Below are 18,097 nucleotides of genomic sequence, written 5' to 3'. Positions count from 1 at the left end.
CCCCCGAGGCGGGCCAAAGCGGGAAGCCGAGGGCGCCTGGCCCGCAGCCGGGTTCCGCCGCCCGCCGCGCCTCTAGGGCTCCGCGCGCGGAGGGGCGGGCCATTCAAATTAGGAAGGGCCTTGCGGGGCCGGCGACGACGCGACGACGGACGCATCGTTTGTCTTTTAAAAGGAAGAGACTTTACAAGGGCTCAGGAGAGCCTAGCGGCTAGTGCCGCCCGTGCCACGGTGGGAGAAGCGGGGGGAGCGGGACGTGGGCGGAGCGGGAGGCGAGTCACCGTGAGTGTAAGGTGGACGTCGTCGGGAGGGCGTGCGCGGGGGGGTGCGCGGCGGTATCGCTTCTCGGCCTTTTGGCTAAGATCAAGTGTAGTATCTGTTCTTATCAGTTTAATATCTGATACGTCCTCTATCCGAGGACAATATATTAAATGGATTTTTGGAGCAGGGAGATGGAATAGGAGCTTGCTCCGTCCACTCCGCGCATCGACCTGGTATTGCAGTACCTCCAGGAACGGTGCACCCCCCGCGGAAGCACTCGGTTACAAAGGATAGGTTTTGTTCCTTTTTTCGTCTTGACGTCAGGTGAGGTGCCTCTTGTTCGGTTTCGCGGAGGATAGTGGCAGTTGGGTATTCGGTGTTCTCTTTTTTTTTTTTTTTTCCTCGGGTGTGTCTTCTAAGTTCTTACCCATGCTCCTTGGCTGTGCGGGTCTCTGTTCTCTCTCTCTCTCTCTCTCTCTTTTTTTTTTTTTTTTTTTTTTTTTACTTTTTAAGGTGTTTTTTTGTTTACTAAAGAAGCGTGACAGGGCTAGAGTCAATCTCCGTGCCGGGGTCGCACTGGGGGACTAGATCCGGTGACGCCAGAATCATGCCAGAAGCCTTAGGCAGACGCTGAACCGCTCATCCACTCAGGCGTTCCCCAGTCTTTTAACATCTTGAGGTTCTTTGGCAGGAAGCCAGTTGTGGGGCTTGACTTGAATTGACCTCCTGCTTTTTCCTGCTAGGCTACACCCAGGAGGAGTTTCACTCTTCTAGGAACCTGACGGCTTGAGGGACCAACAGGCAGCTCCTCTGTCCCTTACTACGTCTCTCTATCTGGTTTATGTAGTTGACTTCTCTAAAACCTTTTTCAGGCTTAAAAGCAAATATGTGATGGAGGAGTGCAGACACGTGACACATCTGCTCCTTAATCCTGCTTTTTACCTTCTGACTGAGGGGGTAAATGTTTAAATTTCATACTTAACCGTGGAAAAGGAGGATGACAGGCTGTCTCTCTAGAGGGTCAGAGAGTAAATAGTTTAGGCTTCATGACCCCGAAAGGTCCCTGTGAGCTCTTTCTTCTGCAACCCTTGAGAAATGTAAAATTCGTTCTTGACTTGCAGTATAGGAGAACAGAGGGGCCGACCTTGCTGGCTGGCTGTAGTCCGCTGACCCCTGGACTAAAAACACCTAATTTAGGCTGCCTGGGTGGCTCAGTGGTTGAGCGTCAGCCTTCGGCTCGTGGCCTGATCCCAGGGTCCATGGGGCTCCTCGCGGGGAGACCTCTGCCTTTCTCTATGTGTGTTTCTCACCGATAAATAAAATATTTTAAAAACTAAAAAGTAAAATAAAAACATCTGCTTTGTGTATTGTCCCACAGAAGGGGGCCCCCTTCAGGCTTCTGGACAGTCTGCTGCCTGAACTCAAGAAAGGCCTCCTTGATGCTATGTGCCAAGACCGAAATGAAAGAGACAGACAGGCTTCCTACCCCGAGAAGTCTTTTCTGTCTTTTAAAGTTTGATTTAGGGCAGCCCCGGTGGCACAGCGGTTTAGCGCCGCCTGCAGCCAGGCGTGTGATCCTGGAGACCCGGGATCGAGTCCCACGTCGGTCTCCCTGAATGGAGCCTGCTTCTCCCTCTGCCTGTGTCTCTGCCTCTGTGTGTGTGTGTCATGAATAAACAAGTAAAACAAAATCTTTAAAAAATAATAAGGTTTTATTTACTTATTCATGAGAGACGGGGGTGGGGTGGGGGGAGAGGCAGGCCTCAAGCAGGGAGCCGGATATGGGACTCCATCCCGGGACTCCAGGATCACACCCTGAGTGGAAGGCAGACACTCAACCACTGAGCCTCCCAGGCGTCCATACTCTGAGAAATCTTAATGGTTTCTGGCAGAGAAAATGGAGCAGCAAATCGTCATGGGTCCAGGACCGGCTCCTGGACTGAAAAAATTTTAAAACATTTAATTTATTTATTCATGAGAGAGAGAGAGAGAGAGACAGGCGGAGGGAGAAGCAAGGCTCCATACAGGGAGCCCAATGTTGGACTGGATCCCGGGATTCCAGGATCACACCCTGAGCCAAAGGCAGACGATCAACCACTGAGCCACCCAGGCGTCCCTGAACTGGAATATCTACAAACCCTACAAGGATTTCTTCTCATTTTTTTCTCCTCTGCAGGCAGAGTGTACCCGGGACTGAGGGATGCAAGGCATCTGTTTCTGTGCATCCTGTCCACCGGTCTAGGAGATACGCTAGGAATTGACACAGAACAGTTGAATACACGACAGAAAATAGGCGAAGCATAGACACTGTGTGCGGGAAGGGAGGAGGGGGACTCGAGACGGGAGAAAAACACAGGTATGTGCTGACATCTGGCCCCGAGCAACATTACCCGTCTGTCCCCTCGAGTCTCTGCACCAAAGGGCCTGGGGCCACCCGCTCATGCCGCGGACCCTAGGATCCATACGGTCCCTCTGTGCCATCACTCCAAGAGGCAGGATGAGCTGGGGGAACAGGCGCACCAGAGGCCATCAAGAGCCTCAGTCACTCCCGTCACACACACACACACACACACACACACACACATGGATCAGAGAAGAAGGTAAATCCTACAGTGAAACAGTGTAGCACGATGTTTAGGGGCTCCTGCTGTCGGGGCCGGCCAGGAACATCCCCTCCAGAGCCCAGAAAAATTGCTTCCTCTTTATACCTCCGACCACGGAGCTAGAGGGAAGCCCAGGGCCCCGCAGGCCTCTTGCGTTCTGGAAGCAACACATTCCACACCCAGACACCGTGCTTGGGCTGACGCCCTGGGTGACGGGGAAGACCCTCAGCTCGGAGGCTGGCCTAGAGCCTTAAAGAGCTCTCAAGCCGAGTCAGGGGCAGCGGGGGCAGCCCCGCGTTTGGGCCCCAGTATCCAGCGGACCCCAGGGTGTTGGTGACAGGGGGTGGGTCCCTGAAGGAAAGAGATGCCCTGTGGAGTATATGGCAAGTGGGGGCTGCAGAGGATCACAATGGGGCCCCTCCCTGGGGGTCCTAGCAAGGGCTGCTAGAGACTTCTCCACCTTCTGAAAAGCAGCTCCCGGCACACTGCTGGGCCTTTGAGGGGAACGAATGTTTACAGAGGGACAGTCAGGGACCGGGGCTCCGGACTGCCCAACAGACCTGCAGGTCAGGATGTCAGCTGGGTCAGCAGCAGCGGGCCCCCCTAGGAGAAGCGTGTGGTGTCGGGATGGAACCCGAGCAGGAATAAGAGACACCGGACAGCCAGCCAACCCGTCGGCCCCGCAGGCCTTTGTTGGCCACCCCAGACCTGGCAATATGGGCATGGGAACCGTGGAGCCACAGGGGTGTCCGGGGAGGTCCCACACCGGCAGGTGCTCCTTGGCTGGGGCTCTCAGTTCTGAGCTCGTGGGGGTACTGGGGCCGGGATGCAGGGATGCAGAGCTCCTCTGGCCTGCCGCCCTTGTTCCCAGAAACCTCCCTGGGACTGGCCCAGCCTCTGTCAGATCCCATGGGGCCCTGAGGTTCTCCAGGCTCACATCTGCCTCCCCTCTCCTTTCAAAGCACCCCACCCCACCCCACCACCAATGAACCTCTTGCACTCCTCGCTCTGTTCCTGTAACTTCTTCCCAGAGGACCCAATGCCACCTAGGACTCAGACTCCAGTAGTCTAACTTTTACAAAACATTGGTGCATTTGAATATGTAACACTCATGTCTGTCTAATTAAAAAAAAAGAGAGAGAGAGAGAGAGAGGTCAGCCCCGGTGGCTCAGAGGTTTAGCGCCGCCTTCAGGCCAGGGTGTGATCCTGGAGACCTGGGATCCAGTCCCACGGGCTTCCTGCATGGAACCTGCTTCTCCCTCTGCCTGTGTCTCTGCCTCTCTCTGTGTGTGTCTCTCATGAATAGATGAATAAAGTCTTTAAAAAAATAACAGAAGAAAGAAAAAAAAGATAAAGATAAAGAAAAAGAACGAAACTGGGAATAAATATTTGCCGGTCGATCACCGGCGGGACTCATCTACAAATTTTTTTTTTTAAGATTTTATTTATTTATTCATGAGACAGAGAGAGGCAGAGACAGGGGAGGAGGGAGAAGCAGACTCCACGCAGGGAGCCCGCAGGAGACTCGATCCTGGGACTCCAGGATCACGCCCTGGGCGGAAGGCAGGCGCTCAACGGCTGAGCCACCCTGGTGTCCCCCCAATTTATTTATTTATTTATTTATTTTTTTTTAGGATTTTATTTTCCTCAGTTCCTCAGGCTGCAGAAACAGATGCTGCCGGGGAACCCTCAGGGTGCAGTTCCTCGAGTCCCCATCCCAGATCCACGGCTCGGGCAGGGGTATCGGGCACCACCGGGGTGCGACACCTTGGTGGGGGCGCATGGTTCTTGGGCAAGGGTGGCGCCAGCCCTAGCTACCGGGGCACCGCTGTCGGTGTCTGGGGATTTCTGGGTCCTTGGGGCATGGCCGGGAGGGGTTTCTGACGCCAGTGCCCCTGGAGTCCCTGAACTCACAAGAGGCCAATGCAGGTGCTAGAAGGTGAAGTAAGGAAGTCCTCTTCAGCGGGAAGCACTCCTTTGCAAGCAGTGGAAGCGTCTGAGGGTCAGACTACCTGGGAACCCGTAATGGGACTACTGAAGCCCCCCTCCCTCCCCCAGTAAGCAGAGAGGTCTTGGGCGGGAGGGGCCGGAAGGGCCATCGCTCGAGAACGCTGTGCCAGGGGCTGGGTAAGCCGGGTTGACACATGACCTGATTTAATCCTCTCTCTCATCGGTTCACTCGTCCCCTCAACCGATATTTAGATGCTGGGCAGCGGTCTAAGTGCCCGGATCAGAGAAGTGGAAAAAGCAGTCCAGGTGGGGGATCTTTCCAGCGGCTCAGAGCTGGGGCGGCGGGGCGGGGGACGAAGCTCACCCGGGACAAACCCCGTCGGTGCAGGGCGGGCCGTAGGAGAGACTCACGACCAGCTTGGGGGCCGAGGGGGGCGCCTCGCGCGCGGGCAGGGAGGGGCGGAGCGGAAACGGGCCCCACGTTAGCTTTTATTAGGACCTGGCCGGCCGCGAGGAGATGACCGTCACCTAACTCGCTGTTTGGGCCCGAGGGTTCGCTGCTCCGGGGCTGACTCCCGCCGCGCATTTCCACAGAGGGCCTCCCGTCCGGACCAGGACTTCCTTAGGGACCCTCCAGACCGCGCGCCACCCGAGCACGAGGGCGGGAGAGATCATGCCACCCCGACGGCCGAGAGGGCGAACCCGGGCCGGGAGAGAGTCACAGGGCCGGGAGCTAAGACAGGGGCGGGCCGGGCGGTGACCGCAGACGTCCCCGTCGTGTTACCTCCTGCCGACCCAGGCGCGTCCGACCAGCTGCCCTCCCCGTCTCCCGGGTCCGCGTCCGGTTCTCGGGGCTCTCTGCGCTAGGCTCCGTCACTTGGAACGGCCCGCGCTCCAGGCGCGGGCGGCGTCTTGGGACAGGGCGACGGCGGCAGGGCACCGGTCTCGGTTACACCGCTGTGAAGTGAGGATGGGAACAGCTTCAAGTCGGCCTGGGGTCCTGGGGAGCCACACGGATAGCAGAGCCCGCAGGGCAGTGCGTCCGGCGCGCGGCGGCGGGGCGATCCGGGTTCTTTCCCCGCAGGGTTGACGCCCCGGAGAGTCAGTCGGGTTGAGGGGCGAGCGTGCTGGTCCAACGAGCCTTACGGCCGAGCGTGCAGGCTTTGCGGAGAATCCACCGTGGAACGGAACAGACGCGGGCCCGGGGCGGGGGTGTCTAGTGGCGGGAGGCTGGAGAGGAGGGGAGGAGGGCGGAGGCCGGCTCCCAGCCACACTCACACGTTCCTACCCCGGGGGCAGCTCGCTCCCCGCCCGAGGTCCGGGCCCTGCGCCTCCCGGATGCCCGGCGTCGACCCCGCGGCTCTCTCGGGAGCACGCGCACCGCTCTCGTCCCTCAGCTCCCTGCCACACGCCCCCTCCCTGCTTCGGCCGGCCGGGGTCACAGTTCCCAGGTGGGAGTAGTTCCCGGGACCCGGCGCGCTGGCGCAGGAGGCCCAGGGGCGTGGCGGGACCGCCGGGGGTCGGGGACGGGCCGGGGGCACGCAAATCGCTGGTCGTCCTCTAGGGAAGGACGCGAGGGAGCGGAAAGGGATGTGAAAATCGACCAGGAATGCGGGGGATGGCTGCAACCGTAACCGCGTGTGGAGCGGACCACCGCAGCCGAGTGGGCGAGAACGTGGCCTGAAGGTGACCTGGCTCACCGTGGGCGCAGTGAGGACGGTGGCGGGGCGGTACCGGCGAGGGCCGGGGGCTCGGCGTCTCTTCCCGGTATCTTGGCTCGGGTCCAGCGTAGTGGTAGTGGTGGTGTTGGTGGTGGGGGGTGTTTCTTCTCGGCTTGGTTACTGTACTTTTTCTAAAGAGGGATCTATCTTACCTGCTTTTGCTTTTTTGCTTTTGCGTTTTACTCACTTGGTGCTGAGAGAGGCAGAGATGCAGGCTGAGGCAAGCAAGTTCCCAGGTAGATGCCCGGTGCCGGGGGAGGGGGGGGCTCGTGTCCCGGGGGTCCCAGGAACTCTGGGCCTGAGCTCGATCCTGACCCCAAGGCAGGCGCTCAACCGCTGAGCCACCCAGGCTTCTCTCTTACCAGTGTAACGGCTGCTACGTGACCTACGCTATAAAGGCTGACTGGCTCTGGTGGGCTCTTTTTGGTTTTGCTTTTTCGTTGTGTTAGCGCTGTTTTTCTTAGGAGCTTCCCTTCTCTTCCTTCCGGCAGCTTTTCTCTTCACCGCTTACCAGGTTGCTGCTTTGTGGCCCCGAGGGCAGAGACGGAGAGAGCCGGCAAGTGGGAAGGAACTGGGCTCCAGCGGGGCCCGGCCTGAGTAGTGGAGGCTCCACCTGCTTCCAAGTGGGCGGGCGCTTGGCTGACCTGTGTGCCACCGGAATCCGTCTCCGCGCTTTCCTGCGGCTCCGGGAAGTCCTGGTCTCCGCCTCTCCCCTTCGTGCCTCCACCTCTTTTTGTGTCTTGAACCCTGTCACTCACTCCTCTGCCAACCCCACCGCCACCTCTTCTCCAAGCGTTCCCCGCACTCCTTCTGCCTGCTTGAACTTTGCCCTCCTCCAAACCGACGGTTTGGTGAGGAGCAGTGTTTGATAGGAATGAGGAATAACGGGATCCCTGGGTGGCGCAGCGGTTTGGCGCCTGCCTTTGGCCCAGGGCCCGATCCTGGAGACCCGGGATCGAGTCCCACGTCGGGCTCCCAGGTGCATGGAGCCTGCTTCTCCCTCTGCCTGTGTCTCTGCCTCTCTCTCTCTCTGTGACTATCATAAATAGATTTAAAAAAAATTAAAAAAATTAAAAAAAAAAAAAAAGGAATGAGGAATAACGCCTGCGCACGAGTGACTGGGCCTCCGGCTTAGAGGATTTAAACCCGGCTCCTTCAAGTAGCTCTCAACTCGCTCTGCCTGCCTGACCGACCGACCGCCCCCTTACCCTTCTGGAACAAAAGTCGGGCAGATGGGGTCAGAAGTACACAGGTCTTCCTCGGTAGGGATGGAAAAGTCCTTCTTCCAGATCGGTCTATGGCAGCGTTTGAGCACCCTGGTGGCACACCGGAATCTCCTGGGCCTTCATTTAAATCAGACTCCTGTCCCAGCACGGCCGAGGAGCAATCGAATTGGAGTCTCCGGGGTGGGGCCGAGGCTGCTGTACTTCCCAACCTGCCAGACGTTCCTGTTGCACGGTGTGCCTCCAGAAGCACTCCTTGGAGCACCTGGGAAGATGCCGCCGGTCACCTTGTCCTGAACCCTGAATGTCCTGTGACAGACACGGAAAGCGGTGGATGCGCTCCTGCAAATCCGGGCATGAGTCGCTTTAGATTTATTTATTTTTTTAATTTATTTATGATAGACATAGAGAGAGGGGGGTGGGGCAGAGACACAGGCAGAGGAGAGGGAGAAGCAGGCTCCATGCCGGGAGCCCGACGCGGGACTCGATCCCGGGACTCCAGGATCACGCCCTGGGCCAAAGGCAGGTGTGAAACCGCTGAGCCACCCAGGGATCCCCCATGATTCGCTTTAGGACAACAGTCTCGGACTGGCGTGGTGTTTAGCACACCGTAGGCACTCGGCGTACCGAAGAGGAAATAACGGATTCCCTGGTCCTGGCACAGACAGGAGGCCACCCAGTCTAGACTGTGGGGAGGCCCTTGGACCCTATACGGGAATCTGCGGAGACCCAGTGCCAGACGGAGCTTCTGTGCTGCGCTGCTGCTCTGCGGAACCGGATGGGCACCGCCCTTCCCAAACCCACCCTCCAAATTTGTTTTAGATGTGGAGACTGATGACACCACCCGTGAGGGGATGAGAAGGTTGACAGCTCACATAATGAGGCTTTCCAGGGAGACCGAGGTGGCTCCCAGGCAGATTCAAAAAGGGCTTGAGAGCAAGGGGTCAGTCAGTGTGTTTATGGTGGTGAGTGGAGGGCCTGGGATAAGGCTTTTTATCAGCTCCATCGACCAGAGGGAGGTCAGGAGGAGAGGAGGGAATGGCAAGGCTTCAAAGCTGTGGGCAGTCAAACATCCAGACCAGGTCAGACTCTCCCACAAGCTGCTTTCTCCTCTAGGGAATGGGGATGGGAAGCCGCCTTCCATGGGCACGGTACAGATGACTCGGGACCTTAAGTGATCCTGCCTTCGTGCCTTCCACGGTGAGCAATGAACAGACGTCCATTGGATCAGAGTCTGATGTAATGAGAAGGGGGTGGGGTGGGGGGGCAGGGAAAGGGTTCAGGTTCCCGTGAGAAGCTGAACCTGCTGGCCAAGTTTGGGGTACGAATGAGCCTGTGAGGGAAGGGACACCGGGGTGAGGGAGCGATTATGGTAGGCAAGAGCCCACCCGAAGCAAGCATCCCCCCCGGGGCAGTTCTGAGGCCCAGATCACAACTTCCAGGTGGCTGGGGGGGGGGGGTCAGCCTGAGGCAAACTGGCCCCCTCCCCAAGGCCCCCCACTCTTGCCTCAGACTGCAACGTCCCGGGTTCCTCCCTCCTGTCGACATGTCCTGAAATTCTGACTTGCACTGAAATTCTGACCTGAAGCTCCCCTAAGACGTCGGGCAGGCCTTCGTGACTCAGCTGGCTTTGTGTTCCATCCCACCTTCTCATTTATTGAGTAAGCCTCTCAGGCTCCTGGTCGGGACACAGAGCCACGTGGCTCGAGAGGCCTTGGACCTCAAAGGGGTCATGGCCAGGTGGGAGCCACAGCCTGGTGTTCCTCTCTCACAGTCCCCTGCACAGGGATCACGGCGTTGTGGCCATTTGGCCACGTGTCTTATCCAGTCCGGTCCTGGCCCCCCCCCCCCCGCCCCCCTGTAGGGGGCCGGGAGGCGACAGGAATCCTGTCTGGCTTCTCTCTACTCCCAGGACCAAGCCCCGCCCTGGTGGGTGGAGTCGCAAGTGATAAAGGACTGTTGGTTACGTTGGAACCGGTGGTGATGGCAGAAGGCCCAGAGTCCAGTGGGGTGGGATCCGGACCCCAGCTCAGCCGCTGGCAGATATGTCCTCCTGGGCAGATCCACTTACTTCCCCAGGGTAAAACAAACAAGCACACATGCTTTATCACTGGGCCTCCTGGTCTGAGGGTCCGTCCACTCTGTACTGCCTGTCGCTTTCCAAAGGGGCATCCATTCTCTTGAGGATTCTCCGTGCAAGTCACCATGCACCACCACCACCACCATCACCACCCCTCCCCCAACCATGAATCCCTAGTGGGCAGGAATCAGATCACAGTCGCCTTTCAGTGTTGGGCTCTGTCTGATTCAGCGTGCCCAGCCATCATCTGCGTGGAACGGATAGGTCAGTCCTGTGGCCTCAAAGAACCAAAGGTGGTTTCTTCAATGTGTTCTGCTCTTTCTTTCTTTCTTTCTTTCTTTCTTTCTTTCTTTCTTTCTTTCTTTCTTTCTTCTTTCTTTTTTTTTAAAGTAAGCTCTTGGCCCAATGTAGGGCTTCAACTCATGACCCTGAGATCAAGGATCTCACGCTCTACCAACAGCCAGCCAAGCACCCCTGTTCTGCCCCCCCCCCCGTTTTTTTGCTTGTTTGTTTGTTTTTAAGATTTAACTTATTTGAGAGAGAGCGAGAGAGCTTGTGTGCAGGCACACGTTAGCGGGGAGAGGGGCAGAGGGACAGGATCTCAGGCAGACATCCACCGCCCACACCCCCACCCACCTTCTCCCACTCTGAGCCCAGAACCCAAGGCGGGACTTGATCTCAGGACCCTGTGATCTTGACCTGAGTCCAAATCAAGGGTCCCACGCCTAACCCACGGAGCCACCCAGGCGCCCCCCTGCTGTGCTACTTTTGAAAAAACATCCAAAGGCAGGGGGTGGGCACCCGGTTGGCTTCGTGGTAGAGCACCGAGAAATTACTTGAAAATCAGATCTTTAAAAAAGAGACCAGGAAAAAAAAATCCAGGCATGTTACAAAAATGTACGTGTGGTGCACTTTAGGATCGGAGGTGGCCTCTGATACACTGTACTGCAAGGTAGACACCAAATGGCTGAAGATTCAGGTGTTGAGAAAGAAGTAGAAAAAGACCTAAGGGAAGATGTGGGACATTATTTTATAACCTCATGGTGAAGTCCTTTCTAACGCTGACTCAAGGTGGAAAAACTATTTACTTAAAAAACGGATCGATGGGATGACATGAAAGAGGACTTTTTAAAAGTCTACTTAGGGGATCCCTGGGTGGCGCAGCGGTTTGGCGCCTGCCTTTGGCTCAGGGCGTGATCCTGGGGACCCGTGATTGAATCCCACATCGGGCTCCCTGCATGGAGCCTGCTTCTCCCTCTGCCTGTGTCTCTGCCTCTCTCTCTCTTTCTCTGTGTGACTATCATGAATAAATAAATAAAATCTTAAAAAAAAAAAGTCTACTTAGGTATTTATTTAGTAATGTCTACGTCCAGCGTGGGGCTCGAACCCAGGCCCCGCCCTTCCCACTGAGCCACCGGGCGCCCCCGAAAGCTACCTTTCATGGGTGAACCTTCGGCACCTGGCATCGTCTCCCTACGCAAGGCCCGGAGACGGCTGTGCAACAGAAGAAAATACTCCAGGCTTCGATTACAGACGCGGGGCCAGAGCCCTGAATATGTAAATGACAGATAGAAGCCGAATCAAGGACCGAGCCAGGAAGGGGCCGGAGTCCCCGACCCGAGAGTTCAGAGAGAGAAAATAAGCTTGGCTCTGACCCGCGCACACGCACGGGAGGAGACGCTCGGCGGGAGGAGGGAGGCGCAAGTCAAGGTTGCGCTAAGGTCGTCTTCCTCTTCTTCTTCTTCCTTTTTAAGATTTATTTATTCATCACACACACACACACACACACACACACACACACACACACACAGAGGGAGAGACACAGGCAGAGGGAGAAGCAGGCTCCATGCAGGGAGCCCCACGCGGGACTCGATCCCAGGTCTGCAGGATCACATCCCCGGCCAGACCGAAGGCAGGCGCCAAACCGCTGAGCCACCCAGGCATCCGCTAAGACCGGCCCTCACCCTGCTCCTCGCTTGTCCCCCTCCCCCAGAGAACCCAACTTTGACGCCACGCGGGGTCGCCGGCGAGACGGGGGAAGTAGATGCTGCCCGAGAACGTCGGCCTGCGCTCTCGCAGTCACCGTCCCTGGCTCCCCGGAATCCAAGGGACCCTCGCGGCGAGGGTGGCCGGCACCGCGACAAGGGCGCACGCACCGGGAGGGCACAAGGGCTCACGACAGGCCTCGGCAGATCGCAGTTTGCAGGCGTTTGGGTGCGTGCGTTGGACCGCGCGCGAGGAAACGGGGGTGGTTCTATTCCGTGAACGCGACCCGGGGACATCCCCTTCTCGGGACGGAACCGGTCGCGCGGGCTGGGACTCTGGGGTGGAAGATGGCCCGAAGGACGCGGACGCGAGCAGAGAAGAGCCAAGCAGGGAGAGAGGGAGAGGGAGAGGGAGGCGTGGGGTGCTGGCTGAAGAGCCGCTTCGCCGTCGCCGTCGCCGTCGCGACGGATACTGGCTGGGGGTGCGGGAGGCGAGAGCTCCTGGGCTGAACCGCTGTGGAGTGTGCGGTGCGTGCCGGGGAGGGAAAGAGCGGTGACCGAAACCTCTCGAGAGGGCAGCCCCGGTGGCACAGCGGTATAGCGCCGCCTGCAGCCCGGGGTGTGATCCTGGAGACTCGGGGTCGAGTCCCAAGTCGGGCTCCCTGCATGAAGCCTGCTTCTCCCTCTGCCTGTGTCTCTGCCTCTCTCTCTGAATGAATAAATTAAAAAAAAAAAAAAAGAAAAAAGAAACCTCCCGAGAGCCCCGGGAACTGCGGCCGTGTCAGCCGTCCCTCCGCGGTGCCCGGCAGTCGCCGCGCCTCCTCCGGGGTCCTGGCGCGGGATTTGTCCACGCGGGGAGGTGGGCCGCTAGCTGGGTGGGCTCTGGCTCTCGGCGAGCGGAGGCGGTCCGGAGGGCGGAGCCGGGCCTGGGTGGCCGCACCTCTTCCGGCAGCCAGAAGGAGGCGGGGCATGCAGATGCAGATTAGAAACGGCCGTTCGGCGCGGGCAGGACGGGGCAACCAGGGACATGCGATTTGCCGCTCGTAGTGAAGAGGAGGAAACATCTACCCCAGAGTCTCGCGCTGGGGACGGCCGTGTTGTGGACGACGTGAAGGAAATCAGGCCGGGAGCGAGGGTTAAGCTTGTCACCGTGAGTGAAATAGGGATGGTGGGAACATGGTACCCCGGTGGCCCGGGTGCCCGGCATCGCTTCTCGGCCTTTTGGCTAAGATCAAGTGTAGTATCTGTTCTTATCAGTTTAATATCTGATACGTCCTCTATCCGAGGACAATATATTAAATGGATTTTTGGAGCAGGGAGATGGAATAGGAGCTTGCTCCGTCCACTCCGCGCATCGACCTGGTATTGCAGTACCTCCAGGAACGGTGCACCCCCCTTCACTCGCGGTTTCCGAAAAACAGACTTTGCTTTTGGTCGCCTCTTGCACTGCGGTCATGAGCCCTTTTCTTCGGGTCCGGCAGCTCCGCCGCGGGGGTCTTGTCTCGTCGATCTTGTTTTCCCCGTCGTGCTTAGGCTCCCCCCGGCTTTAAGGCGGCGGCTCCGTTCGTGTTCGCGGGATCAGCTTCTCCCTTTTCTCCCCGCCGCTCTCCTTGCCTCTGCTATCTTCCGCCGCTTTTGCCTGCGGAGGGCGTGCGTCCCTGCGCCCTCTTCAGGTAGCGCTTCTCTCTCCTGCCGCGGGGCTTCGCTCCGCGTTGTTGTCCCTTACCCCCCCCCCCCAGCCTCAGCCCTGCAGCCTGCGCCCCCGCTTCCCTTACAGGCTCCAACGTTCGGCAACCTGGCCGCCTGTCTCCCCAACCCACTCGCGTCGTTCCCGGTGATCTCAGCAGCCGCTCCGCCGATCCCTCCCGACACCTGGCCTCTCGGTTCTTCCCTCCCTCCGCCCTTCGGTACCTACCACTCTTCACCGTCCCTTCGCCCCCACCCCACCCCCCGAACCCCCCATGTCCCGCATCCCCGTTGACCGAGAAGAATTTCCCTGCACGTACCCTCGGCTCCCGTGCAGCGTTCTTGGGGCCATCTGGGCCACTGAACGTAGCTGGCAACAAGCACACCACCAGGCTCGGGCTCATCCCGCTCACCTCAGCTCTCGGTGTGCCAGGGAAAACTAGACACCGTCCACATTTGCCACCGGGCATCCGTCCAAGGGGCCCTCACACACAAGAAGTCAAAATAAACCATAGCGGAAAACAGCTTTATTAAAAATCGATTTAAACGTAGCACTCTCAAAAAAAAAAAAAATAAATAAACGTAGCACTCTCACATTTTAAATGACTTCATACTTTCCAGGTTCTCAAGGTCTAAATACCTGAATCCGGGGACATCCTCCAAATGCCAGGCAGGAACTGCTCATTGGCTCTCATACCCGTCGGTGACCTCAAATGCATCTCCAACAGGTTCTGGCTTGCCACGACTTCTGGTTCTTCTCGCACTTGCATTGTCAAAAACACAACAGTTGAAAATGTTCGTGGCTTACGGTGTTGTTGAGTTGCAGAAAAATCCATCTCTAGGATATGGTCATTTGCACATATGAGGTCGGAGATCTCCCTCATGTAACTCCTCTCACCATCCTCATTTAGAGACCAGTCCTGGGAAGCCTGGGTGGCTCAGCAGTTGAGCGTCTGCCTTTGGCTCAGGGTGCGATGTCACCACGGTCCCGGGATCGAGTCCCGCATGGGGCTCCCTGCTTGGAGCCTGCTTCTCCCTCTGCCTATGTCTCTGCCTCTCTGGTGAATGAATGAATGAATGAATGAATGAATGAATGAATGAATAAATATAATCTTAAGAAAACAAACAAACATATACCAGTCCAGTCCTTTGCTTTCATCTTCCGATCCCTCTGACAGTCTCACACTTCGACTCACGGAAATAGGCTCCTCTGTCAGTGTTCTTTTCTTCATCATCCGGGTGAAAAGATGAAGATTTCCGAATTCTCTCTTGCATTCAACAAAAGCAAAATTGGGCCTGCAAGGATGTTGTCTCCCATCTGCTTGTCTACCTTCCGGAAAGAGGAATCGGTGCGTCTTTTATGGCGACAAGGCCAGGAGAAAGCCGAAGGATGGTGGACTTGCTTCGCCACCGCTGCAACACCCCTCTGAGGGGTTCCTTCATTCCTCCATCTCCCGATCCTTGTAGACTTCTTCGTCCTTGCAGACAGGCAAAAATATTCCTAGGATGATGAAATAGCAGATCGTGTGGAGATACAGGGAAAATAGGACCGCTGAGACCCTGTGACGGGACTTCAGTTTTGAGAGAGAGAGAGAGAGAGAGAGAGAGAGAAGAGCAGCGGCAGAAGCTGGCCCGCCACTCACAGCTAGGCTGTGGTGGTCTCCGGTTGGACATAAACGGTTTCACACAGCGGCGGCGTCCTTAAAAACAAGAGCCAGTTATTTTACTAACCAAATGAGTCTATCTAGGAATGGCGGAGGAAGCCCGGTTAGGGACATGCAAGCCGTGGTGAACCTCGGGCAGGTCCCAGGAGGCAGAGGGAAGGTCAGCTTCTATTTAGGCTTTAGGAGGAAACTGGGGAGGGAGGCTTGCTTTGAACGAAAGCTCACTGGAAAAGAACAAGAGTGTGAGATTGTGGCAGTTTCTCATTAAGTGCAAGCGGTGGTTCCTGCCTTGTTGCTGTGGCAAGGAGGGCTCTATCCTTCTCCTTCTTTTTTCTTTCTTTTTTCTTTCTTTTTTTTTTTTTTTTGGATTTTATTTATTCACGAGACACACACAGAGAGAGGCAGAGACACAGGCTGAGGGAGAAGCAGGCTCCCTGCGGTGAGCCTGATGTGGGACTGGATCCCAGGACTCCAGGATCGTGACCTGAGCCAAAGGCAGAGGCTCAACCACTGAGCCGCCCCAGGCGCCCTTATCCTTCTTGTTCTTAAAAGGCAGGAGATGAACTCCCTACGTGAAAAGGTTCTCCCTCGTCAGAATAAGTTTTAACGATTTCCTGCTAGTTAGTCAGGCTGCAAAGGAGTGGTATGTGCCTGAGGGCTCCCCTTTCAGGGCTTCTTGACTCCATCTTACAGGAGATCTCCTTTATTTATTGTCAACATCAACATCGGACAAGGCCGCTCTGTGACCTTGACGAACTGAATCAAGACAGAAACAAGACCACTCCGTGGTCACGTCAGAACGGAGACAAAACAGAAGAATGTCCGAACAACAAAATGAGACCAAACATCCCCTGTGCTGGCTAGTTGGAGTAACTGCTACTACTTTTTACCAGTTTGCGGCTTTGGCCTCGCTCTAGCCTCCCTTTCTTCTGGGTAAGATTTACTCAACCACCCAAATCACCAAATGACCCCGACTTTCCGGAAAGCCTCTTGTAGGGTCTCGGAGATCTTTTTTCTTCTCCACTTTGAGGTCCTTGGCGGAGGGGGGTGGGTGGGTGGATGGGCTGGGGCTTTGTAAAACCAAAGACAAGAGGAAACACGTTTATTAGTGTGTGTATCTTATATATACATGGGAGAAAATCAGGGGTGAGGAACTCAATGGGCTGGCTAGGACTTGGGCATGCACAGCCCCTCAAAACAAAAGGAACAGAACACACACACACATACACACACACACAACCGCCCCCACCTCACGATACATGTTCAGAGAAGTGACAAGACACTTTGCTATGAGTTTCTAGGGTGTAGGAACAGTGGAAGGCGAGGCCCGGCCAGTAAAGTCTGTTACGGAGAGTCCTCTGGTGCCAGTCTCTCTGGGCCGATGAGGATCTAGGGTTGTCGGCGACTAACTCCTGTACACATCTACGGGCAGAGTTCTTCCTTCTGTTTCAGCTCAAAACAATCCTCATGCCAGAGTGGCATACTGGGGAGCGGGGTCAGCAAAATCCGCTACCCTTCAACCTCCCATTCGACGGGAAGGCCTCGCTCCCTTAAACTCTCCGGCAAGCCCACGTCCCAGACACACGTTAAGAAGCCACTCCGGGGATCCCTGGGTGGTGCAGTGGTTTAGCGCCTGCCTTTGGCCCAGGGCGTGATCCTGGAGACCCGGGATCGAATCCCACGTCAGGCTCCCGGTGCATGGAGCCTGCTTCTCCCTCTGCCTGTGTCTCTGCCTCTCTCTCTGTGTGTGTGACTATCATAAATAAACTAAAAAAAATTTTTTTAAAAAGAAGCCACTCCGGACACCCTCGCACCGAGGCGCCGCGCGGTGCCCCGTGGTGCGCGTCCCCTCTCACTTTTGCAGCAAGCGATGATGACCCGATTCATCTCGTTCCGGGTGTGTTCCTGGTGGCCTCTGCCTGGATGGCACCGACGAGTCATTGAGGGTCCACGGAAGGACCCACACGGTAACCGCAATACGGAAAGAGTTTTGCTCTGTTTAAAAAGCAACGTTTTCTCTCTCTCTCTCTCTCTCTCTTTTTCCCCCGTCGGAAGGCCCGTAGAAGGGACAAGTCATGAAACACGGATATTCGCAGACAGAACTGCTCAAAAGAGAAACTTGAAAAAGGAAGGAGAGAAAAGGTTGTTGATCTCCTCTCTTAACTCGTAGGGCAAGACAAGTTAGTAAAAGGGCAGAGGGATGGATGAGATACGCGTCTGCATCTGCGTCGGCGGACGTACCTACCTGACACAGAGGTCAGATGACGTTAGGGGGTGCTCACGGTAGAAATCTTTCAACGTAGCTGCACGTTCGAAAAGATGTTCAAAAGGAAAAGAGGAGAAATGCCGCATGAAGCTGTTTGCACCTGTCTTTCCCGTCCCGGGCTTTCTCCAAGGAAACGAGGCCAGAGGAGCTTTCCGGCTACCGGGCTACCCGGCTACCCGCGCGTTTCCGTTCCAGCGCGGGAGGGCGGGCGCGGAGCGCAGGAAACCAGGAAACGGCGTGGGGGGAAGGGGCGGGACATGCAAATTAACATGGCTGCTTCTCCCGGGAGCTATGGGAGCAAGACCATAAAAATCGCAAAAGCCCCAGACAAGTTAAAGATCTGACAAGCTGCGTATGTTTTATGAGTTGTGAGGGTGACAGACTGTCAAGTCTGGGGGAAGAGGGTGGGCTTTCGTTTGAGGGTGACTTTTCTCACCGTGACCTTAAAGATGTTGGAGAGGGAGGGTGTGCAGGCGCCGCAGAGCTAAGCGTTATCGCTTCTCGGCCTTTTGGCTAAGATCAAGTGTAGTATCTGTTCTTATCAGTTTAATATCTGATACGTCCTCTATCCGAGGACAATATATTAAATGGATTTTTGGAGCAGGGAGATGGAATAGGAGCTTGCTCCGTCCACTCCGCGCATCGACCTGGTATTGCAGTA

At 56.5% G+C, this 18,097-nt stretch overlaps 3 long non-coding RNA genes, 2 other non-coding genes and 1 pseudogene across 5 annotated transcripts; 5 read left to right on the top strand and 1 right to left on the bottom strand.

Moving 5' to 3' along the window:
- The first annotated feature begins 313 nt into the window (after positions 1–313).
- On the top strand, positions 314–7,575 carry LOC140606814 (uncharacterized). The gene is made up of 3 exons (XR_012009041.1): positions 314–582; positions 2,435–2,614; positions 7,024–7,575. It is a non-coding gene; the product is annotated as an uncharacterized lncRNA (long non-coding RNA).
- On the top strand, positions 335–525 carry LOC140607675 (U2 spliceosomal RNA). Its single transcript, XR_012009636.1, has one exon. It is a non-coding gene; the product is annotated as a U2 spliceosomal RNA (small nuclear RNA).
- A 4,480-nt stretch (positions 7,576–12,055) lies between the features above and the next one.
- On the top strand, positions 12,056–14,593 carry LOC140606818 (uncharacterized). Its single transcript, XR_012009045.1, has 3 exons — positions 12,056–12,970; positions 13,598–13,727; positions 14,128–14,593. It is a non-coding gene; the product is annotated as an uncharacterized lncRNA (long non-coding RNA).
- On the top strand, positions 13,026–13,216 carry LOC140607674 (U2 spliceosomal RNA). Its single transcript, XR_012009635.1, has one exon. It is a non-coding gene; the product is annotated as a U2 spliceosomal RNA (small nuclear RNA).
- LOC140606817 (uncharacterized) lies at positions 14,073–17,753 on the bottom strand. The gene is made up of 2 exons (XR_012009044.1): positions 17,416–17,753; positions 14,073–15,007 (listed from the first exon to the last, which is right to left on the bottom strand). It is a non-coding gene; the product is annotated as an uncharacterized lncRNA (long non-coding RNA).
- Positions 17,754–17,929: 176 nt separating this feature from the next.
- Positions 17,930–18,097, top strand: LOC140607677 (U2 spliceosomal RNA; annotated as a pseudogene).

This window comes from Canis lupus, chromosome 16 (genome assembly GCF_048164855.1).
Source record: "Canis lupus baileyi chromosome 16, mCanLup2.hap1, whole genome shotgun sequence".
Taxonomy (NCBI): domain Eukaryota; kingdom Metazoa; phylum Chordata; class Mammalia; order Carnivora; family Canidae; genus Canis; species Canis lupus.
The sequence above is the reverse complement of the archived record's forward strand: the minus strand, read 5'-3'. Positions and strand labels throughout refer to the sequence as shown.